This window comes from Leptodactylus fuscus, chromosome 3, assembly GCF_031893055.1.
Source record: "Leptodactylus fuscus isolate aLepFus1 chromosome 3, aLepFus1.hap2, whole genome shotgun sequence".
NCBI lineage: Eukaryota > Metazoa > Chordata > Amphibia > Anura > Leptodactylidae > Leptodactylus > Leptodactylus fuscus.
In genome coordinates this window covers 174,525,673-174,551,482 of record NC_134267.1, presented here as the reverse complement: position 1 = coordinate 174,551,482, position 25,810 = coordinate 174,525,673, and the positions used below count along the sequence as shown (strand labels likewise).

Genomic DNA, 25,810 nt, shown 5'->3' with positions numbered 1-25,810 from the left:
AGCATCTGCCATTTCCTTCCAATTTTGGGGTTTTGGACCCGCCACCGACTTGTCTGGACCTAAGTGGGGATCATGAGACACAGTTGCCATCAAGGCAAGCTGTGGTCATGTGCGGTTTGCAGTAAGGGGGCAGTGCGCAATTGGAAGAGGAGTTGGTGGATGACGAGGCCACCGACCCCACATGGACAGGGGTGATGTCTAGGGGCTAAAGCAGTGTAGATGTAGAGGGAAGCTAAATCAACAAAAAACCTGGGTAGAAGCAAAGGCATAAACTGGGGTGATGTTTAGGGGTGAAAGCAGAGTAGATGTGGAGGGAAGCTAAGCAGCAAAAACAGTGGGTAGAAGCAAAGGCATGCAAAACTCTACCCTGTTGGAAGACTTATTCCTAGGTCTGGAACACGTTAATGGCCCCCCTGGACAAATTACTGCCACTCAGGGGCCTAGTGTCACCAGGAGGGACAAGTATAGGCGCATGTTGTGGGAATACCTGGCCGACACCAGCTCTGTCCTCTCCGATCCCTCTGTGCTCTACAGCCTAAACTTATTTTCTCATCTTTTTTTCTGAACTGCACATCTCTTGCCTGCTTCCTTTGGGATCTTAGAAATGGTGGTCCACTTCCACAGATGGTAACTTCAATAGACAGTGTAACGGGAGTAGCTGAGGGATCGCTGTCTTAACCACTTTTTGGCACAAAATTAACTTCCAAAGCCAAATATGGTGCAAGTATATGATGCAAGGACACCTACACACCTATCTCTGACACATTGGGGAGTTCACCCTCATGCGCCCTTTTGGCCTGCACCATTATGCGCCTCTTCCCAGCCACTCCACATTTCCCAAGCTTTTCATTGCAGGCAGAAGTACAATACAACCCACCCCCATGCCCAAGCCTGTAACAGCCTCATCGATAAACTGCTGGCCCTGGAGATGTTGGTGTTTGTTTATGCTTCTGGAGACCCAGGCCTTCCGTCAGCAGATGGCAGCTGGGGCACCTCCCTATGCTGGGCCTAGCCGTTACTACTTCTCTTGGTGTGCTGTCTCTGCCTTGCGCCTGCATGTGTCCCATAACATCAGTCGGGCCCAGAGCTCTGCGCTTTGCTGCAAGGTCCACTTGACCACCGACACATGGACAAGCGCCTGTGGTCAGGGATGCTGCAGTGCTTATCTTTAATGACAGGCAGGGTGAATGTGGTGGAGTCTGTTCCCCGGGTGCAAACTGGGGTGGCCTATCTCCTCTCCCAGGCCAAAATTCATGGCAGGAGTAGACTGAAACCCTACGAAGCTGCAACCTCCACCCCAGCTACTAGCGGAAAACACTGTAACACTGGCATGGGGAGATGTCAGTAGGCCGTGCTGAAACTGATCAGCTTGGGGGACAGACAGCACACTGCCTCCGAGGTCAGGGATGCCATCCTGGCTGAGATGGCATTTTTTTTTCCCTGCTACACCTGGGGCCTGGCATTTTTGCGCCTGTGATAATGGCTGGAACCTGGTAGCAGATCTGGAGCTTGCCAGATTCAAACACGGTCCACGCATGGCCCACGTTTTCCAACTTGTTGGTGCCATGTTTCTTTGAAACCTACACCATTGTGCCTGATATACAGGTCAAAGTGGGGCCATTTTCGTAAGTGAGAACTAGCCTCTGCTAGGCAGAAAACATTCAGAGCACACTCCTCTCATCTTCGCAACGTTGGCTGGCGGAGGAAGACGAGGGGGTTGGAGTGGCATCTGATGTCCCTATCCCACACGAGGCTAGAGGGTGCACTTCAGTGCATCCCATTGCTTCACCACAAATGGTGTGAAGGGGAGTGGAAAATGGAGGAAATGGAGAGTGACCCTTACAGTTGGGGCCAGCAAAGGCATGCCAAGTAACACACTGGCACACATGGCTGACTTCATCTTGGGTTGCTTTTCAACACATATTTCACATCATGAAGAACAAATAATACTGGATTTTTTCAAGCCTCGAACCCCGGTCTAGGTGTAATGTCTGTTCCTTTCTTATATTAGGGGAGAGGGAAAAAAAATTACTTCAGTGATACGTTTAGCGTACATAGACTGACTATTAATGTGTATCCCACTTAGTGTTGTTAGGGTTACACACCGTCACAACCTGGCTAAAGCTTCTATAGCTGTTAATAAAGTCAACATAACTTTACGGTATCCAAAAAGACAGCTGGTACCGACAGAGAGCAAGACAAATGTCACCCAAAGCTGTGAGCTCTGAACACCCACAGTGACTTTGGCGTCATCATCATTATAAGGGAGCGGGTGGTAATAAATAACTTGGCAGTGCCTAAAACCCAAAAAGCTTATACAACTATATTTACATTAAGATACACAAATGAAACTTTTCAGTAGCATGTCATGAGACAAGCTGATAAGCTCTTCCTTTGTGCAGTGCTATTTGAAAGTTAAACGCTGCCTTTATTTTAATTCTGGAGAAGGTGCAGACATTAGATTTAGAACATGTTGTCTTCATTGTCCAAATCCTCTATATAGGTAACGTGTTTTTCGGGCCGAGCTGTCTGGGAACGAGCTGGTGCAGCACTGACAACCTGGGTGAATATGGCAAGAGCCTGAGATGTAGGGTGAATGAATCCCCAAATTATTTGTGGAATTCCCAGTGAGACAATGGCACTGTATACCAGTATTAAAAATTGTGGGTGCACATAACCCCCATATATTCTTTGAATTCCCAGTCAGACAATGGCACTGTATAGCAGTATTAAAAATTGTGGGTGCACGTAACCCCCATATATTCTTTGAATTCCCAGTCAGACAATGGCACTGTATACCAGTAGTAAAAATTGTGGGTGCACATAACCCCAATATATTCTTTGAATTCCCAGTCAGACAATGGCACTGTATACCAGTATTAAAAATTGTGGGTGCACATAACCCCCATATATTCTTTGAATTCCCAGTCAGACAATGGCACTGTATACCAGTATTAAAAATTGTGGGTGCACATAACCCCCATATATTCTTTGAATTCCCAGTCAGACAATGGCACTATATACCAGTAGTAAAAATTGTGGGTGCACATAACCCCAATATATTCTTTGAATTCCCAGTCAGACAATGGCACTGTATACCAGTATTAAAAATTGTGGGTGCACATAACCCCCATATATTCTTTGAATTCCCAGTCAGACAATGGCACTATATACCAGTAGTAAAAATTGTGGGTGCACATAACCCCCATATATTCTTTGAATTCCCAGTGAGACAAAGGAACTGTATAGCAGTATTAAAAATTGTGGGTGCACGTAACCCCCATATATTCTTTGAATTCCCAGTCAGACAATGGCACTGTATACCAGTATTAAAAATTGTGGGTGCACATAACCCCCATATATTCTTTGAATTCCCAGTCAGACAATGGCACTGTATACCAGTATTAAAAATTGTGGGTGCACATAACCCCCATATATTCTTTGAATTCCCAGTCAGACAATGGCACTGTATACCAGTATTAAAAATTGTGGGTGCACATAACCCCCATATATTCTTTGAATTCCCAGTCAGACAATGGCACTATATACCAGTAGTAAAAATTGTGGGTGCACATAACCCCAATATATTCTTTGAATTCCCAGTCAGACAATGGCACTGTATACCAGTATTAAAAATTGTGGGTGCACATAACCCCCATATATTCTTTGAATTCCCAGTCAGACAATGGCACTGTATACCAGTATTAAAAATTGTGGGTGCACATAACCCCCATATATTCTTTGAATTCCCAGTCAGACAATGGCACTGTATACCAGTATTAAAAATTGTGGGTGCACATAACCCCCATATATTCTTTGAATTCCCAGTGAGACAATGGAACTGTATAGCAGTAGCAAAAATTGTGGGTGCACGTAACCCCCATATATTCTTTGAATTCCCAGTCAGACAATGGCACTGTATACCAGTATTAAAAATTGTGGGTGCACATAACCCCCATATATTCTTTGAATTCCCAGTGAGACAATGGAACTGTATAGCAGTAGCAAAAATTGTGGGTGCACGTAACCCCCATATATTCTTTGAATTCCCAGTCAGACAATGGCACTATATACCAGTATTAAAAATTGTGGGTGCACATAACCCCCATATATTCTTTGAATTCCCAGTGAGACAATGGAACTGTATAGCAGTATTAAAAATTGTGGGTGCACGTAACCCCCATATATTCTTTGAATTCCCAGTCAGACAATGGCACTGTATACCAGTATTAAAAATTGTGGGTGCACATAACCCCCATATATTCTTTGAATTCCCAGTGAGACAATGGAACTGTATAGCAGTATTAAAAATTGTGGGTGCACGTAACCCCCATATATTCTTTGAATTCCCAGTCAGACAATGGCACTGTATACCAGTAGTAAAAATTGTGGGTGCACGTAACCCCCATATATTCTTTGAATTCCCAGTCAGACAATGGCACTATATACCAGTATTAAAAATTGTGGGTGCACATAACCCCCATATATTCTTTGAATTCCCAGTCAGACAATGGCACTGTATACCAGTAGTAAAAATTGTGGGTGCACATAACCCCCATATATTCTTTGAATTCCCAGTCAGACAATGGCACTGTATACCAGTATTAAAAATTGTGGGTGCACATAACCCCCATATATTCTTTGAATTCCCAGTGAGACAAAGGAACTGTATAGCAGTATTAAAAATTGTGGGTGCACGTAACCCCCATATATTCTTTGAATTCCCAGTCAGACAATGGCACTGTATAGCAGTATTAAAAATTGTGGGTGCACGTAACCCCCATATATTCTTTGAATTCCCAGTCAGACAATGGCACTGTATACCAGTATTAAAAATTGTGGGTGCACATAACCCCCATATATTCTTTGAATTCCCAGTGAGACAATGGCACTGTATAGCAGTAGCAAAAATTGTGGGTGCACGTCACCCCAATATATTCTTTGAATTCCCAGTCAGACAATGGCACTATATACCAGTAGCAAAAATTGTGGGTGTATATAGCCCCAATTCTATTGCTAGGGGACTTGCAGGGTATTTCTGAGGTGAAGGTGGGGGGGCACACCGTTGGAACGGGGATTTGGGGTGTATATATGGGGTATACGGGAATACACTGTCAGTGTGTTCCATTCAGGATCCTGGGAAAGCTGGGTTGCGGCGATTGAGCCCGTCAGTGCCACGTTACACTGACAAGCTTCTCCCTGGAATTGAAGTTATATGTAAGCCCAATATATTCTTTGAATTCCCAGTGAGACAATGGCACTATATGGCAGTAGCAAAAATAGTGGGTGTATATAGCCCCAATCCTATTGCTAGGGGACTTGCAGGGTATTTCTGGGGTGAAGGTGGGGGGGCACACCGTTGGAACGGGTATCGGGGGTATATATCGGGTATACGGGAATACACTGACAGTGTATTCCATTCAGGATCCTGGGAAAGCTGGGTTGCGGCGATTGAGCCCGTCAGTGCCACGTTACACTGACAAGCTTCTCCCTGGAATTTAGCTCTTATAAGAGCTGTTGGTTGTCTTCTCCTTCCTATCCTAGCCTGTCCCTGCCTACCCAGAATCTAACCCCTAGCTAACTGGACGGAAACCTCCGTCCTCGGTGAATTGCAAGCTCAGAATGACGTGAAGCTGGGCGGCGCTGTTCTTTTAAATTAGAGGTCACATGTTTTCGGCAGCCAATGGGTTTTGCCTACTTTTTTCAACGTCACCGGTGTCGTAGTTCCTGTCCCACCTACCCTGTGCTGTTATTGGAGCAAAAAAGGCGCCAGGGAAGGTGGGAGGGGAATCGAGTAATGGCGCACTTTACCACGCGGTGTTCGATTCGATTCGAACATGCCGAACAGCCTAATATCCGATCGAACATGAGTTCGATAGAACACTGTTCGCTCATCTCTAATAGTGACCATGACAGCTTAAAGGGTTTGTCCCATCTGAAGGATTCTATCTATACTGGTAGCTTATGTAAATTGTAGACTTTTCCTAAATATATTGCTTTAGAAATTCTGCTTTGTTCTCCTGCTTTGTTCTATGCGACCTTATTCATCCCATTGTTTACACAGCATTGCTATAATCACAGACCTAGAGGACAAGTGACATCACTCACTCACCGCTCTTGCCAGCAGGGCATAATTGCAGTTTGCTGATAAAGCTTGGTCTGTTATCTCTCTATGTAAACACACAGATAACATTGAGTCGATTTTGTACAAACATGTGTATATTATCTGACCTGCATAAGGGCTAGTTCACACAGAATTTTTTGCAGGCGTTTTTTTCCGCCTCAAAATCCACCTGCAAAAAAGTCTCCCATTCACTTCAATGGGAGCCACTCACTTTTTATTTTCGCTTGCATTTTTTTTCCACTAGTGGGAAAAAGAAGCGAGATGCCCCTTTTTCCCACAGATTCCGAGACTCCCTTCTGATTAGACCCATTCATCCGGGCCTAATCAGGAGAGGAATGCTGCAATGGGATGTCTGTGCACTGCATCGGCATCCCGTCGCGGCTTGCCGTGTGGTAAGTTCACACATGGAATTTGGTTTCCGCCATGTGAACATACGCTAAGTATTGTGAGACTTCTCCAGTCTGCTTAGAGGGAAGGGGAGGGAATAGAAATACAGGAAGTGAGAAGCAGATACAGCAGCCAAACTGCAGAAACACTGAGATGGGAAAACCCCTTTAAGGGTAAAACAGCCCTCCTCCCTTTGGTAAGCAAGTGGTTGCTATGTTATTTGGGGGACTAACAGTAGTTGACATGGCAGTCATCAAAACGTCAGAAAAATCACAAAAGCACACCAATGAAAATGTTAAATTATTCCACAAAAATGTTGATACACAGTTCTATTGGTTGAAAAAAAAGTTTATTTTTTTTTTAATTTTTTCCCATCTAAGTATACAGTTAATGCTCAGCGCAGTAATAGTATGATGCATCAATGTAGCAGAAACAGTAGCTGTACCTGCTCTATTGCTTCTGGCTCCGGGCTCTATTATACAGTTGGGATCCATGATTAACTGTCAGAATCGAAACATGATGTGGAAGAAGAGGGAAGGCTGCCCCTAAATTCATCTCCTTTGCCCCCTCTGGTGTTATTTCAGGGTTCTAAGGGAATGCCATGGCGGTGTGGACACCCCCAAGCTGCCATGAATAGTTGTGTGATAGACCTTGGCCTAATAGATGTGCAAAATGTGCTATATACTGCAAAACAGAAAGGATTACGTGATCCAAGGTTTAAGGCCCCTTGCAAGAGAGTAAAAATATAAATAAATAAAAGTGTAATATGTTCAAACTTATCTAAAAAATTAAATAAATGTTCAAAAATAAAAAAAAAAGTAAGCCAAAAATAAACATATTAGGAATCATTATCAGGGGTGAAACTTGTCTGCCTGCTGCCTGATGCAAACTATGGAAAGGTGACCCAGCAATCTTTAGCTGCATGATGGGGCACCCTAATTAAAATTGTAGACCACACCCCCCATTTACAGTTCAAAAAATCCCCCTATTTTTCTCCATCACAGTGTAGTGCTCCCTTTTACTAGACCCCACACTGTTTAATGCCCCCTTTACTGGCCCACAAAATATATTGCCTCCTTTTACTAGCCCCCTCATTTTTGGACCCCACATAGTATATAGCCCTCTTTTTTTGGCACCCACACAGTATATGGTCCTCTTTTTGTAGACCCCACACAGTATATGATTCCCTTTTTTGGCACAGTATATAGCCCCCCTTTTTTGGCACCCATACAATATATTGCCCCCTTTTTGGCCACCAAACAATATGCGACCCATTTTTTTTTTTGTCTCCTCAACATGGTATAGGACCTCCTTTTTATGGTCTGCACACAGTATATGACCCACTTTTTTGTGGCCCCCATACAGTATATGATCCCCTTTATCTGTGGCCCCCACACAGTGATTGGATTATTCCAATAGGTAGTGGCCGACAGTTTACTCACCCCGTCTACGCTCCTGTCCTGACCTGCCTCTGTTGCAGGGTGTGTTGTACCTGATGCTACAGGACTGGTCTTCTTTAGTGTTGTGATGTAATCTGCAGCGCTGGCAAAGAAAAAATTGAAAACTAAAGGGATTGTCTGAGATTACAGATTTTAATGCAGGCGGCAAATAAAATAGAAATACACTGACACTCATCTTAATCCTCCCCTCTATTCCTGCACTGAGCTGGACGTCACTTCCACAGCTCTGTTTGTATACAGAGTAGTGGCAATGGTGATTTTGCGTTGACAGTGCCCAGAGCTGCTGTAGTCAATCAGTGTTCTCCAACAGTAGTCAGCCACACTTGTTATGCAGTTTAAAAAAAAAGTATTATAACTAGAGATGAGCGAGTACTGTTCGGATCAGCCGATCCGAACAGCACGCATGCATTGAAATGAATGGACGTAGCCGGCACGCGGGGGGTTAAGTGGCCGGCCGGCGTCAAAGCGGAACTACCAGGTGCTTCCATTCATTTCAATGCGTGCGTGCTGTTCGGATCAGCTGATCCAAACAGTACTCGCTCATCTCTAATTATAACCTGATAGGTACCACAAGGACACTTTCTTGATCTCTTGCGGTGAATAGAGCTTTTGGTGTGTTTGGTGTTTATATCAGTAGTAGAGATGAGTGAACAGTGAAATATTCGATATTCGTTTCGAATAGCCCCTCAATATTCGACTATTCGAATGAATATTGAACCCCATTACAGTCTATGGGGAAAAAATTCTTTGTTTAAGGGGAAACCACAATTTGACTCAGGAGGGTCACCAAGTCCACTATGACACCCCAGGAAATGATGCCAACACCCTGGAATGCAACTGGGACAGTAGGGGAAGCATGCCTGGGGGCATCTAACATGCCCAAGTACCTGTATTACACCACTATCTCGACGGGAGCCCTGTCAGCTTGCGAAATGCGGGAGCTGACCTTTTCCCATAGGAATGCATTGACCAGCGTTGATTGGCCGAATGCCATACAGAGTACAACATTCGGCCAGTCAACGCTAGTTCTGCCGGAGGAGGTGGAGTCTAAGATTGCTCCAAAACAATCTCCATTGTGGGACGATCTCAGATGTAGCAGTGTTGAGAGCACAGCTCTGCTACACCGAGATGTAGCAGAGCTGAGTGTGCGCTGAGCTCTGCTACACCAGAGATGTAGCAGAGCTGAGTGTGCACTGATCTCTGCTACATCAGAGATGCATCTCTGGTGTAGCAGAGCTCAGCACACATTCAGCTCTGCTACTTCTCAGGTGTAGCAGAGCTGTGCGCTCAACACTGCTACATCTGAGATCGTACCACAATGGAGACTGCTGTTTCAGTAACATTCCCACCTAAATAAAGGTAATCCCTAGCTAACCCTGCCTGTACATCTGTCCCTATCTCACAGTCACATAGTTCATAGTCTCATATGACTCAGATTTTAAATCCACTATTCGCATAAATTGGAGGTCACCTGATTTAGCTAGCCAATTACTTTTTCCAATTTTTTTTCGATGCCTCTGTTGTCATAGTTCCTATGTCACCTCCCCTGCACAGTTATTGGTGCAAAAAAAGAGCCAATGAAGGTGGAAGGGGATACAAATTTTTAGTGCGTTTGCCTCGTGGTATTCGATTGTAATCAAATACCTCGAACGGCCTGATATTCGATCGAATATCAATTCTATTGAATGCTGTTCGCTCATCTCTAATCAGTAGCCTTTCCAGGAGTAAGGTTAAAGGTGATGTGAGCAGAGCCATATAGAATAGTACTAATGGGAGCAGTTTGTTTGTGAAATAGCATCATCGCACATTGAATTATTTTCACCTTGTAATTTTTTTTTTTTTGACATGGATAACTTTCTGTTTGCACTGCTTTGCATGTACCAGGAAAGGTCTCTGTTGTATATAGATGAGTTTAGGGAATTATACAGAAGGAAAACATGTAATCAGCTACTTGTACGGCTCATAATAAACATCTTATTTATAGCGCTTGTGCTTGGATTTTGTAACAATTTATCTCAACACATAAATTTGCTTTAAATGTCCCCTTCTGCAAAAAAAACAAAAACAAACCTGCACTGCAGTAGCAACTAACATACTGAAAACAGATGGTATCACAGGAGGAATAACTACCATTTCACGAATATAATGAAGCATCTAATATTACTTCATGAGGACTGGTCTCTTAGGACAATTAGACTTTACATCAAAGAATAATGACATAAAAAAGCAAAGAGTGTTTAATGTACCATAAAGTGGTAACGCATAAAAGACTCCTGAATATGAGAAGACACTGAATCCACTCTTACTGTGCCTAGACTGAAGCTGAAAAGTGATTTCTTCTCCCTATTGTAGTATCCCATGGGGAAACTCCTAGTAGTAATATGTAATAATCGGCTACATTAGTGACATTTGTGATGCTTCTAGCACTTTTCCAGATATATGCAACATCTTGTAATGCTGTAAAACAGGAGAGGCCATTGCTCTTCTGTTTTCTAGAAGGTGCGAGTAGTTAGCTGTGGCCTAGCTGTAAGCAATGTCCTTCAGTGATCAACTTCAGCTCTCTAGTTAGTGGTATTTAGGCTAAGAAAGACTACCCCACCCATGAGACCCCACAGCTCCCAAAAAAAGATACTTTATTGACCCCTGCTTATCAAAGAGGAAATCATTACCGAAATGAGCACTGCACTTCCCGAATAGTGGCTGAAATGGCACCAAGTTCAGGGCACCAGTCCCATATTTACCACAGTGGTAATGGACTAGTGTTAAGTGAATCAGCTTGCAACGAGCTTCATCCTGAATATTCCAAATTGTCAGTCTTTTGCCGAAATCAAACAATTTGAGATTCATTTTGAGTGAACTAAAATGGCTGCCGTGACAGGATTTTTTGGTAAATTATTATACTTTGAGGTCTCTTCAGACCCTAGAGTATAATAAGTGTAGGCCCAAGGGAGGTGTAAAAACTAAAAAAAATCATTTATACTCTCCTTCCCTCACCTCTTTTGGGCCTCCTCATGGTGTACATTGATCTTAAAAAACAGTGTTACTCACCTCTCCCAGGATTTGGAACGACCCCATGCTGCACCTGTAGTGATGTCACGTCACGTGGGTAAGGCCGGCATCGCAGGCCCTCTTCAATGACGGTGTCTGTGACATCATTGAAGAGGGCCAAAACAGCAAGGAATTGCAGATGAGCACAGGAGAGCTGAGTACCAATTTTTTTTTAATGTTTTTCACCTCTCCTAGACCCCTCATCATTATACTCTGGGGTTTGAAAAGACCCCAGAGTTTAATAATAGTTTGTGGGTGGTGTACCCTAAAAATTTTGGGTTCTGCCAAACCAGAAATTTTTGCAATATTTGCAACAAACACCATTTGGCCACAATGGGACGTACTACTATGTGGAGGGGCCACTATGTAAAATTATACTATGTCTAGGGGCCACTATGGGACTTAATACTGTATGCAGTTTCTACTATGAGACATTATACTATATGCAAGGGCTGCTATGGGACATTATACTGTGTTGAGGGGCTGCTATGGGACATTACATTGTGTGCAGAGTCCACTTTATGATATTCTTTTGTGTTGAGGGGCCTCTATGGGATGTTATATGGTGTGGAGGACACTTGGGGACATTATAGTGTGGGGGTAAACGGGATACTATGCCATGATGAGAGGAGGGAAGGCTCATGTCAAAAGTTTGCTTTGTGGCCCAGTTTTGACTAGATAGCCCCTGTATGTAAAGCATATCACTAAAGGCTGTTAGATCAGTGGAGAAGCTCAGGCGAGATGGCAGCACCTATACGCATGTACAGTAAACAATTTAAAAATCTGCAATCAGAAAATAAAAACGGTTTAGAAAAAAGACCTTTCTGTTTTTGACAAAAATTAGAAAAAAAAAATGGTCGGTGTATCAGAAGGTTCAAGGACAAAAGTGATGCAATTTCTTATCCTCATATAACCTCTATTCTTCAAGCCAAGAAAAAAGACTGATAAGATAAGACTTTTTTTGGTCTGAGGATTTGTTGGATTGCCTTTATTAGTTCATGCCATTAAAGCCCTAGTTAAAATACATGGTGGTGTTGGGTATTTAAATATATTGGCTGCTGAGGAGCTGAGCTGAGTTGAAACCACATAAAAATGTCCCACCCTCTTGCAAAATTATGTGAGCAACACAGTCTAGTTCCTTACTGGTCCTGATCATGTGGGATCCATGGTACATACTAAGGGTTGGTTCACATCTGTGCTGGTATTCCGCTTGGGGTTGTCCGCAAGGAAACCCCCCCCCCCCCCCGAACGAAATACCAAACACAATTGCAAGTGCTGTATTGCAAGTGCTGTCTGCAGTAAAAACACACAGACCCCATAGACTATAATGTAGTTCCCATAATGTAGTACACAATCTACTTTCCTGTCCTCATATTTAGTGCGGAGATCTCACAGCAAGCACACGGACCCCATTATAGTCTATGGGGTCCGTGTGCTTTACTGCAAACCGCTTGCCAATGCGTTTGGTATTCTGTTCAGGGGGTCCCCATGCGGACTCCCCGAATGGATTACCAAATGCAGATGTGAACGAGGGGATAGGAAGAGTGATACTGAGCACAAGCAATAAATGTGAATGATTTCTCATCATCATCATGCAGGGTCCTCATGGTGCCTCTTTGTCCAAAAATTGGAAAACCACTTTGCATGTGCAGTTTCAAAAAATAGATACCATACTTTTTTTTTTAAATGCATGCATTTTTTGAGCAAAAATTCACTGTGTGAACACAGCCTTATTGGGAAATGTTGTTTAATGGGACCAAATTGTGTGACAAAGACAGACAAAAAATAGCCAAATAGTGGGTTTTTTTTTTTTTTTTTTAACACTTTTTTGTGCCATTGCATCTGGGGACTCATACCTTAATTTTTCAATCTACATACCAGTGCGGTTTGGTTTTTGCAGGACGGGTTGTAGTTTTCAGCACCACATTGTAGTTTGTACACCAAGTATTTTTGGACACACTAATACCTTAAGTGTATGTGTTTCACTTTATTTATGTACTTTTATATGTGTTCTAGGGAAAGGGAAGTTATTTGAATTTTTATTTTCTTTTTTCTTTTTCTTTTTTCATTTATAGAAATGAAAAATACTGGCACTTCTATAACAGTCTGAATAAGACAATAGATATATTCAGAATACATGATATTATTATTCAATGATAATACAAATCACCTATCATGAAAAATATCAGAAATATCCCAATGGAACATAGTTATATGTTAGAGAGTTAAGTTATGCCCCAACAATATTCACTAAAGTACTATTCCTAGTGGTATGGGACCAAAAATCAATGTATCATGAACAAGCTTCAAGCTAACCAGTTTACATAAGTATTAGAGATGAGCGAACACTATTTGGAACAGCCGTTCCGAATACCACGCTCGCATAGAAATGAATGGAAACTCTATGTGCCGGCCGCTTCCATTCATTTCTATGCGAGCGTGATATTCGGAACGGCTGTTTTGAATAGTGTTCGCTCATCTATAATAAGTATGCATACCTATTTTGAAGACATAAAACAGAGGCCCAGGTGCACACCGCCGGCACACCCCAACATACGTTTCGGGAACCTTCTTACGGTGGTGGAGTGCTTTGTGTTTTGTAATAGAAGGAAATAGCAGACAATTCTGGGACCCTTTAATAGGCTCCCGAATGTCATGTAAATAGATAATCTCCCATAGCTCTCGTTACAGGGGCCGGTGATCTAAGCCAAAATGGCAATGTCGGTACGGAAGGTTAATGCCGGTGATCTTTGCGGGCACTGATTGTGAACATTGCTGTTGCAATCAGTTCCTGAGCGGCCACCTTATGTAAATACTCAATAACTGTCACATTATTATGGCTAAAGACGGGTAATGGTTAAACAATGTGATAACTTCTTTTAATTAATTGTCAATACTGCATCACTTACTTTTTTTTAAGCGTAATATTATTTATTATTATTATATAATTTATTTTCTTCAATTAATAATTTTTTAATCTATTTTTGGGGGAGACTTTTATATATATATATATATATATATATATATATATATATATATATATATATATATAATTTTTTATTTTTTATTTTTTTGGTGCCATACAGGGCTTGAAGCTGATAGTATACCATTATTGATATAATGCTAAGACAAATGACAATACTGTATTGATTGGTGTAGCATCTCAGCACACACTCAGCTCTGCTACATCTCAGGTGTAGCAGAGCTCAGCGCACGACCAGCTCTGCTACACCTGTGCACTCAACACTGCTACATCTGAGATCTGACCACAATGAAAACTGCTGTGGACCGATCTTAGACTCTGCCTTCTCCGGCAGAACCAGCGTTGATTGGCCGAATGCTGTACTCTGTATGGCATTCAGCCAATCAACGCTGGTCAATGCATTCCTATGGGAAAAAGTCAGCTCCCGCATATCGCAAGCTGACAGGGATCCCAACCAGATAGAGCCCCAAAGAGCTGTTTCAGTAACATTCCCACCTAAATAAAGGTAATCCCTAGCTAACCCTGCCAGTACATCTACCCCTGTCTCACAGTCACATAGTTCACAGTCTCATATGGCCCGAATCTGAAATCGACCATTCGTATAAAGTGGAGGTCACCTAATTTAGCCAGCCAATTACTTTTTCCGATTTTTTTTCAATGCCTTCGTTGTAGTAGTTCCTGTCCCAACTCCCCTGCACAGTTATTGGTGCAAAAAAGCGCCAGGGAAGGTGGGAGGGGATACAAATTTTTAGTGCGTTTGCCTCGTGGTATTCGATTGTAATCGAATACCTCGAACGGCCTGATATTCGATCGAATATGAATTCGATTGAACGTCGTTCGCTCATCTCTACTAAGTAACCTTCTCAGCATGGGATCAAAATATAACAATAGATACATATATAGTATACCCCTAATAAGGTATCTCACAAGGGAAAATACACCAATATATAATGTGGAAATAAATTGGCTGCCTCGCAATGAAATAGGGGACTACAAGGTTATAAAAGTAATAAAGTACATTCAAGATCAAAAGATATATAATCTACAGGCAAATGCTAACACATGACAGAGGAGTCCCAAGGTGCCTCTCTTCCTCAAGATGTACAAGCAGTTCAAGCAGTGTAAGCCAAAGCATGAGCAACAAGGTGTTCCTCTCAGCTGCACAAGCAACTCCTGCCCTGGAATCAGGCACTTATATAGCATGCCCCTTCCTGCCATGGATACCCTGGGCAAACCATGATATCATTGGGTAGGACCATGGGAAAGCAACAAAGTACTTCTCCCATGGTGCAATCCTCAACTTCATTCTCTCACTGCAAGTCCTATATCAACACAACACAATACGCAATGTAACCTGAGCAACAAAGGCAAGGCAAGACATTTAACATTGTGCGAAGGCTGTGCAAATTGTGCAAGTGGGATAAAGAAGGCATTGCCCATTGCACGACAAATAAACACTAGAGATGAGCGAACAGTGTTCTATCGAACACATGTTCGATTGGATATCAGGCTGTTCGATGTGTTCGATTCGAATCGAACATCACGTGGCAAACTCCAAAAAAATTCGATTCCCCTCCCACCTTCCCTGGCGCTTTTTTTGCACCAATAACAGCGCAGGGGAGGTGGGACAGGAACTACGACACCAGAGGCATCGAAAAAAATCGGAAAAGTCATTGGCTGCCGAAATCAGGTGACCTCCATTTTAGACGAATAGTGGATTTCAAATCCAGGTCATATGAGAATGTGAACTTTGTGACTATGAGACAGGGATAGCTGTACAGGCAGGGATAGCTAGGGATAACCTTTATTTAGGTAGGAATGTTATTAAAAATAACTTTTTGGGGCTCTATCGGGTGTGTAATTGTGATTTTTGTGACATAAACTTTTTCCCATAGGAATGCATTGGACAGCGCTGATTGGCCAGAGTACGGAATTCGACCAATCAGCGCTGGCTCTGCTGGAGGAGGCGGAGTCTAAGATCGCTCCACACCAGTCTCCATTCAGGTCCGACCTTAGACTCCGCCTCCTCCGGCAGAGCCAGCGCTGATTGGTCGAAGGCTGGCCAATGCATTCCTATGGGTATGCAGAGACTTAGCAGTGCTGAGCCAGTTCTGCTCAACTACACCGTGTGCCGGTCAGCCCATCTGATATAGCAGAGCCGAGTGTGCACACTCGGCTCTGCTACATCAGATGTAGCAGAGCCGAGGGTGCACTAAAACCCTTATGCACACTCGGCTCTGCTACATCAGATGTAGCAGAGCCGAGGGTGCACTAGAACCCTTATGCACACTCGGCTCTGCTACATCAGATGGGCTGATCGGCACACGATGTAGTTGAGCAGAACTGGCTCAGCACTGCTAAGTCTCTGCATTCTCATAGGAATGCATTGGACAGCCTTCGGCCAATCAGCGCTGGCTCTGCCGGAGGAGGCGGAGTCTAAGGTCGGACCTGAATGGAGACTGGTGTGGAGCGATCTTAGACTCCGCCTCCTCCAGCAGAGCCAGCGCTGATTGGTCGAATTCCGTACTCTGGCCAATCAGCGCTGTCCAATGCATTCTATTAGCCCGATGAAGTAGAGCTGAATGTGTGTGCTTAGCTCAACTATGCCGGTGGAGTAGTTCAGCTAAGCACACACATTCAGCTCTACTTCATCAGGCTAATAGAATGCATTGGCCAATCAGCGCTGGCCAATGCATTCTATTAGCGTAAGCTGAGTTTGCACAGGGGTTCCAGTGCACCCTCGGCTCTGCTACATCTGATGTAGCAGAGCCAAGTGTGCATAAGGGTTCTAGTGCACCCTCGGCTCTGCTACATCTGATGGGCTGACCGGCACACGGTGTAGTTGAGCAGAACTGGCTCAGCACTGCTAAGTCTCTACATTCCCATAGGAATGCATTGGCAGCCTTCGGCCAATCAGCGCTAGCTCTGCCGGAGGAGGCGGAGTCTATGGTCGGACCTGAATGGAGACTGATGTGGAGCGATCTTAGACTCCGCCTCCTCCAGCAGAGCCAGCACTGATTGGTCGAATTCCGTACTCTGTCCAATCAGCGCTGGCCAATGCATTCTATTAGCCCGATGAAGTAGAGCTGAATGTGTGTGCTTAGCTCAACTACGCCGGTGGAGTAGTTCAGCTAAGCACACACATTCAGCTCTACTTCATCGGGCTAATAGAATGCATTGGCCAATCAGCGCTGGCCAATGCATTCTATTAGCTTGAGCTGAGTTTGCACAGGGGTTCCAGAGCACCCTCGGCTCTGCTACATCTGATGTAGCAGAGCCGAGTGTGCATAAGGGTTCCAGTGCACCCTCGGCTCTGCTACATCTGATGTAGCAGAGCCGAGTGTGCACACTCGGCTCTGCTATATCAGATGGGCTGACCGGCACACGGTGTAGTTGAGCAGAACTGGCTCAGCACTGCTAAGTCTCTGCATTCCCATAGGAATGCATTGGCCAGCCTTCGGCCAATCAGCGCTGGCTCTGCCGGAGGAGGCGGAGTCTAAGGTCGGACCTGAATGGAGACTGGTGTGGAGCGATCTTAGACTCCGCCTCCTCCAGAAGAGCCAGCGCTGATTGGTCGAATTCCGTACTCTGGCCAATCAGCGCTGTCCAATGCATTCCTATGGGGAAAAGTTAGCTTGCGAAAATCGCAAGCTGACAGGGATTTCCATGAAATAAAGTGACTTTTATGCCCCCAGGCATGCTTCCCCTGCTGTCCCAGTGTCATTCCAGGGTGTTGGTATCATTTCCTGGGGTGTCATAGTGGACTTGGTGACCCTCCAGACACGGATTTGGGTTTCCCCCTTAACGAGTATATGTTCCCCATAGACTATAATGGGGTTCGAAACACGTTCGAACACTCGAACAGTGAGCGGCTGTTCGAATCGAATTTCGAACCTCGAACATTTTAGTGTTCGCTCATCTCTAATAAACACAACTGGGTTCCGCTCATGTAGGAGAACCATTGTGAAAGATCAATAAAGAAAGAATAACTCAGCAGAAGACACTGAAAGTGCCAGTAGCATGAAATAATTAGTGCAATATCAAGTCATCACAATTAAAGGGACACATACAGTACAGTATACACAGTGATTAAACATATCAACAGCATATGGCATACATCTGGCCCATTGTGAGTGAGCACCAAGTCTAAGGGTTGGTTCACACTAGCATTTGTATTTCATCCGGAAGGAGTCCACATGGACACCCCCCGGACAGAATACAATCGCAATTGTAAGCGGTGTGCTGGCAAAGCGCACAGACCCCATAGACAATAATGGGCTCCGTGTGCTTGCCGCGCACTGCCTGCAGGAATCATTAGTGCACAGTGTGCGGCAAGAACACGAAGCCCATTATAGTCTATGGGGTCCATGAGCTTTGCCAGCACACTGCTTACAATTGCGATTGTATTCCGTCTAGGGGGTGTCCATGCGGACTCCTTCCAGATGGAATACAAATGCTAGTGTGAACCAACCCTTAGTCTCCCACCTAAAGCCATAATTGTGGATAATATCACAAAGGGATATTAATTTGTACTGAATCATGATGATCTCACTCTTTTATATGTATATTTAGTCTTTATACACACAAGTCAGAGATTTACAACTCTGTTATAAACGTTCTGCTCTTTGACCTCAACCATAAACATGTATGAAAGCTGTCATCTACTTCTAGACACTGACACCTGGGATAGACACTAGTATACTACTACAATTTCTTCTTTTATATTGCTGTCATATTACAATAACAACATATGTGTAAATATTCTATGTATTTTGCTTATAGAAATTTGGTGGATGGTTTTTGAGAGACAATTCTTTAAGGTCACACCATGTAAACTACTTATGCTTGGTTCGCACTACCATTGTATCTCTGTTGCTCTGTTCCACCAGAAGACCAGAACAACGGAGAGGCGTACTACTGAAAAAGCGGTAACACAAGGAGTCAATTGACTATAATAGGGTCATTCGGGTGTCTGAAACTGAAACTGGTAAGGGGAAAAAGTCTGTGCAAGATGATTTTGAGGTGGACACTGTGACCGAGTCTCTAACAGAGTATGATTTGTTTTCTTATGTTACACCTTCCCCGACCTCCTGTGATTTGTTCAATTCCTGGAAAACCCCTTTAATGGGCTTAGATACATTGGCTTAGTGGGCAGTATCATCCATGATATGTTTTACAGTTGTCATAGATGAATATACCTGAACAATTGTTAGTGCAGATGTGTTGTGGATAGTTGAGCATCTTTTACGGTGTTTTCTTCTTGTTTATTGGCTGATCAGGAGAATATCTATCCAGGCAATGATTGGGCAAATGAGTGTTTTTGAGAACTCTCATTCCCAATCATGCAATAGGGTCTTTTTTAGGGAATAGGTGTGAGCGAACCTTTTCATAACAAGCCATTTTTTGTATCACATCCACGAACCACTACTATACTCTCTTCAGACCACAGATTGGAATGAGCAGAGCCCCCGCTTCTTGAATGTACTAATGTGTTGCAAAGAAGAAATACATTGTACTGACACAGGCATATTGTAACCTGCATGTACTAAGGTAGATTGTGTTCTGCACAACCAAATCTAATGCCAGTTGTTCAGTAGTAAAGAACAGCCAAAGCAAATATCAGAAGTCCAATGCGGCAGGAAGAGATCAGCGATCCCATGGTGCACCCATTAATTGCCAATTCACACAGGGGTCTACGCGTGACACTTATGATAACCAATACTCAGACATGCAATGGGTTCTCCACATGAGTCTGTAGATACAACAGACTCAGCTCTGAAATTGCACTGTATGGACAGACAGCTGGACAAGTAGCAACAGAGGACAACACAGCATACCTGAAGGCTATGGAAATCCTTCCTTTTATACAACAGTTTTTCCACCTGGTGTGACTACAAAATATCATGTTGTAGCATGCGAAGACTGTTCATAGATCAGCACCAGAGGTATAATACTATTGCACAGCCAATGGGTGCCATCTGGCTTTCCCATTTTTGGATAATCATTCCATTGTCCCTTTTCAGTGGGTACTAGACACACAGATGCAAAGACTCAGCAGCAAAACATAAATAATGTGACTGTGATCGTACGTGATCAAATCAAAGAGCAAATCTAGAAAAAATGTCCTATTATGGAGCTGTATACCCCATATAAAGCAGCACTGAAGACAATAGTTACTGCCATATACTAGTAAAAGTTCTTACTTAATTTCAACATATAATTATAATAGAAATCCACCCACTGTAAGTACACGTTTATATGCAGTGAGCAAACACACATGCTTAATAAGGGTGGTTCCTACACAACAGCAACACTTGGCTATGGAAAGTTGACATGTGCCAAGTCACCATTATAGGACTTTTCAAAAGTTTAACAATAAAACTCAGTCACACGTACAAAGCTTTTCTCTCCTAAGACTTTTGGCACACACTATCTCTCCAGCTAATAAATTAAACTTACAACCTAGCTCCTACAGAAAAAGTATGCGTCAAGTAGAAATCAGGGCTGTTCCTGCACAGGTGGAGCAGGTTGGCACCCTATCTATTGCAGAATAGTACTAAACAAGCAAATGTGATATAGATATGACACCGAGATATACACTCATGATAAGTGCAGGGATCAGAGAAATTACTCCAGCAGCTAGCAGGAGTTAAAGGGGTATTCCAGTCTTAGACATTTACAGTATATGTCAAATTGTACAGTTTTACACATTATTCATTATCCATAACATATGCTATAAACGTAACAAATGTAGGTTCTACATCTATCACCAGAATAGGGTGTTCCTGTTATCTCCAGAATGGGGGTCCAGCAGAGCTCTGACGATTCTTTAAAAGGGTTATGTTTGGGTAGAAAACTTTTTACAGGGCATGCTTACTCAATCTATGAGATTCACTCAATTACTAGATGTGATGTGGCATCAATGTAATAATTGGTGCTCCAATGGGCCATCATCTATAGATGTTCCACAACACGTGCTGGTGCAAGGCGGGGACGGCACACCGGGAAAAGTAGTGACAGCTAGGGACGGTATAGCGAGGTGCCACAGCTGCCATCAGGTCACGGAAGGCCCGAGTCTCCACAAGCCTGAACGGCAACATCTCCAGGGCCAGCAGTTTGGAGATGTGCCCGTTTAAGGCTTGGGCATATGGGTGGGTTGCGCTATAATTTTAATTGCGCTCAAACACCTGGGAGATTTTGGATTGCTGGGAAGAGGCGCATGATGGTGTAGGAGATGGAGCAGAGGCAGGAAAAGGGGAAGATGAGGGTGAAGTCCCCAAAGTGACAGAGGAAGAGGCAGACGATGATTGTCCTGCGTTTGCTGTCTCCCACTGAGCCCAGTGCTTGCCCCTTGCAAATGACGGCGCATGCCTGATGTGGTAAGGTTGCTCTTTTCAGAGCCCCTACTCAGTTTGGATTTGCACGGTGTGCAAACCGCCCTAAATTTGTCCTCCACGCATACTTGAAAAATCTCCACATCATCGAAGAATGTAGCCTGTATGGGGGAGTTTTTCTCGAGTGGCTAGGACAGGTAACATCTTGGGCCTTGCTGTGTCTGCCCTGGCTTCTGTGAAGCAGCTGTCCTCTGCCTCTGGACATGCCTCTGCCTGTAGCCACCTTTTTTGGTGCTGCGCTTGCCTCCAGATCTAAGCTGCTTTCCCTGCTAGACATCACCCCTGCCCAGGTCGGGTCGGTCGCCGTCCACCACCTCCTCTTCCAATTCCTGAATCTGCTCCTCCTCCTGCACACTGCATATGACAACAGCCTGCCCTGATGGCAACTGTGTCTCGTCATCATCACTGATTTAAAGATGGGAATTAACTTCAATGTCAGAATACATGCTCTTTATATTGCTATTCCTGCATATAATTATGTATTGCCACTCACTTCAGATGACAATGTCCAATTGTTCTGATATAGCAGTAACAGTGACAGTAATTTGTGCCACATTAGTACAATAATAACATGCTAGTTCGAACTTGGTAATATCTAATGTGTGGAATCTGGTCACTAAAATCCTCAATGATTCCTAGAACATGTTTCCTGTGATTGTACCTGCCAGACCCACCAGTGTTCAGTTATGAGACGTCTTAAATGTTTATTCCTGAGGTTCCCAAAGATTCTGAAGTCACAACCCTTTTTTGAGAGAAACTTTTGTTTGCTAGCCCCCTTTAACCCATCCCACAGTTCACAGTCACCTTCTTCCCTGCTAACATTCAAATCCCCACTTCCAGATTTTTGGGGTTTTATGGAAACAGTTAAGATTCAGAGCAGTATGGTGGCCCAGGGGTTAGCACTGTAGCCTTGGCTCTGGAGTCCTTGGTCCGAAGTGCAACATCTGCAAGGAGTTTGTATGTTTTCCCTGTGATCGCATGGGTTTTCTCCCTTACTTCAAAGACATACTGACAGGGAATTTAGATTGTGTGACCTATATGGGACAGTGTTGATAATATCTGTGAAATGTGATAGAATAATGCCTATAGAAATGAATAAGAGTTATAGATATAGCATAGAGGAGTAAGCTACAATGTTTTAGTGTTTCACAAGTGACGCAATAGTCACATTTATGTCAGTGTATCTGTTTATCAAAACAATGGACACATTGATCGCTAAAACAGCGGAAATCAATGGTGCTCAATTGGCCCTATTGACTACAATAGGATTCATTGGGTGCTCATTCTTTTAAACTGAAAGTTTTGCAGCATTTTTTCATCCAGCAATTTTCAATGGTTTCTATAACAGCCTCCAAACAGGCTCCAATGCAGATGTGAACGCAGCTTTATTGAAACAATGTAGTTCACATGTTGGATTTGACTGGCAGCAGTGAAAGTAAACCATGGGATGGATTTGGGGAGGTTCATTTATTTTGTAAATCCTTTTGTGACGCCATCCCTGAGCTTCTTATATGACCCCCCACTTTAAGAAACACTGGCTTACTGCTTATTATTTTCAATAAAACCATTGTTTGCACCACAATAAATCTCCAGTAATTTATAGTATGTGCATCCACCATATTGATGTGTTCACGTTAGACTCACAACATATGTAAATGTTGTTTTTTCAAACATTGAACAATTTGCTTAAAAAAAGTGGCTTGGGAAGAACTCTGTTGGGAGGCTTTTTTGGGGGGCTGATATTGAGGCAGATTCCTGACCAAATTCCTGACCAAAAAACACTTTGTGAACTCAGCCTAATGGAGAGGAATATGAAGGTTTGAAAGTTAACCAAACTCTTAGGCCCCTTGCAGATGACTGTGGTGTGGGTCAGTGTGCTATGCATGTATTTAACGGATAGCACACTGACCCATTCTTTTCTATGGGTCCATACACACGACTGTGTTTTTCATGGTCCCATGTGCGGGCCAACAATCCGGACCGCATCAGATAGAACAGGTCCTATTTTTGTCCTATTCATTTAATGAAAGAAGCCACTGAAGCACGGCCCGTGCATGGGCAGCACATGGGGACATCCATGTATCCCCCATGTGCAGCCCATACTTTTATTTCTGAACAGGCCAGTTGCAGCACAGTCATCTGCTGCCAGCTTAAATGTTTTGAAGTAGATGATGTTTTATATTAGTTTGTGAAAGGAAAAAAGCATTTCAATGGAACAGTGTAAAAAAGGTCCTTACTAATCTAGTTCATATGCATTGGGGCACATCAGCATTATTAAAGGGGTATTCCCACGTTGCATACTCACCAGTCTTCACTGCTGTAAAATCTTCGTTCTTCCTGGTTTCTTGCATCATTTGGTGGGCGGGGTTTCATATGCAACCTGTCATTTAGCTCTGCCCCCAAATTAGTGTGTAGCTCTGCCCACCACATAGCGTGATCCTATGGAGCGGCTGAAGGGCCTGTGATGTCATCAAAGGTCCTCAAACAACACTATATGCACAATATTGGACTATGAAGTACAGGCAGGATCAACTCCATGCTGTGCTACATACAGAAACTGCCTGTCTCTGCCATAATGAACACAATTGAATTAGCTAGCCTGATAACTGGGAGAACAGAAGACGTTCAGAAATGAAAGCAGCTCCGCTCCCCTTTCTGAGAGCAGGAAGCTAGGTCACGTGGTGTAGACACAGGAATAGCTAGAAACACAGGCTTGCTCCCGTGCACTTAGCTCCTCTTCCCTCCCCCCTGAGAACAGGCAGATACATAAGTTGACTTTTAAGTCAAGGGCTGTGTCAACAATGAATTGAATAAAGTAAGATAGTGGACAAACAAAGCAGTTTTGCTGAAGCAGTGTATTTAGGAAAAGTCTTACATCCACATTAACAAGCAGTATAGATAGGATCCTTGTGATGGGACAACCCCTTTAAGTCTTTATAACTGCATTGACAGTGCAGGGAGAGCTTTATTTATAACAAGGTGCACCCCTCCTCATTTCTAGCATCATTTATTGTGGGGCTGACGCGTAAAATTGGAAAAGTCACAAGGTTTTTGTGCAAAACCCCAATTTGTACAAAAGATTAGCAACTTTTGGCATACAATGCATAAAAAATTTGCCCCATTGTCCCAAGTCCTCATGTAAATTAAAAGTGGCATCCATACATCTCACCAAATGTATCCATATACATTAACTAATGAAGGTCTATTGAAGGCTCCCACTTCACCTCCACATGTTAACTTGAAGGAATCTGTCAAAGGCAGAGTTTTATGGATTTATTTCCCTTTCACTTTGTAAAGAGATATTGCAATGTACTATAATAAAAGTCACATCTGCTAGTGTTCAATCCCCTTACCGGCCTAAGTACAAATGAAAATAAATAAAATAAAATTCTGTAATGTATTCAAAATGCAATATATAGTTGCAGTATATTTTTGCAACATAAAAAATTATAATCATATTTGGTACTGATGCATATTTAATGCCCCATATTACAAAAACAATGCATAAAGTCATATACAAAATTGTAACCAATAGAAACTACAGCTAAAAAATATTGTAACGACATAAATTACATTAATAAACTCCCTGCACGCAGCTCTAATTATGAAAAAAAGGATAATAGTAAAATAAATGATTTTAGCCTACATATATTAGTATCACCATTATCACACTGACCTACAGAGTAAAGTTAACATGGTATTTTTGATGCATAGTTCACTGTGATTTTTTTCCATCCCACTAAGAAAAAGTTAATAAAGCTAATCAATAAGCTAAATGTTTCCAGAAGTAAAAAAAAAAATCAACATATTGTGCAAATAGCAAGCTGTCATATGGCTGTCTCAACATAAAATGATTTAACCCTTTCCCGACATCTGCCGCAATAGTATGGAGGATATCAGATATTTACAGTGGTGGAGACCTGGCCTGAGGTGAGAAGGAGTTAACTGGACAAGGTGGCAAAACCAATATGTATGGGGATGTCCTGACAGGAGATCTTGGTGGGGATAAATATTAGGCCATTTTAGCTCAACTGCCTGGTCCTATCATTCTGATGAGATGATATACTGTCAGAAAAATCTGACAGTGGCTTCCTCTAATGGCTTCTTCCAGACTGAGCATACATGTGTTTAGCGTTATTGGGAAAGATAGTTGTCTACCATTGATCTGTGTATGAGGAGCTTTAACAATAAATGCTGTTGTGTCTAGCTTTGCTGTTACATATTTTTTATGACATCCTCTTCAGTTCTTTTGACTGCCTCTGAGCATGTCCACCTAATGTTTGCAGTGTTGGTAAGAAGAAGCTGTTTCTTAGACCACTGATGCTTGATGGATGGCCTGTACAAATGCAGGAGTTATTCTACAGCCTATGTATTAACTCATCACAGCTTTTTTGACAGAGCTACTGAGCACGTA

The 25,810-nt window shown here is 43.0% G+C and overlaps 1 protein-coding gene across 1 annotated transcript in view; it reads left to right on the top strand.

Moving 5' to 3' along the window:
* Positions 1-25,810, top strand: part of LOC142198013 (arylacetamide deacetylase-like) — a 43,942-nt gene that overhangs the window by 7,668 nt on the left and 10,464 nt on the right. The window lies entirely within an intron of this gene.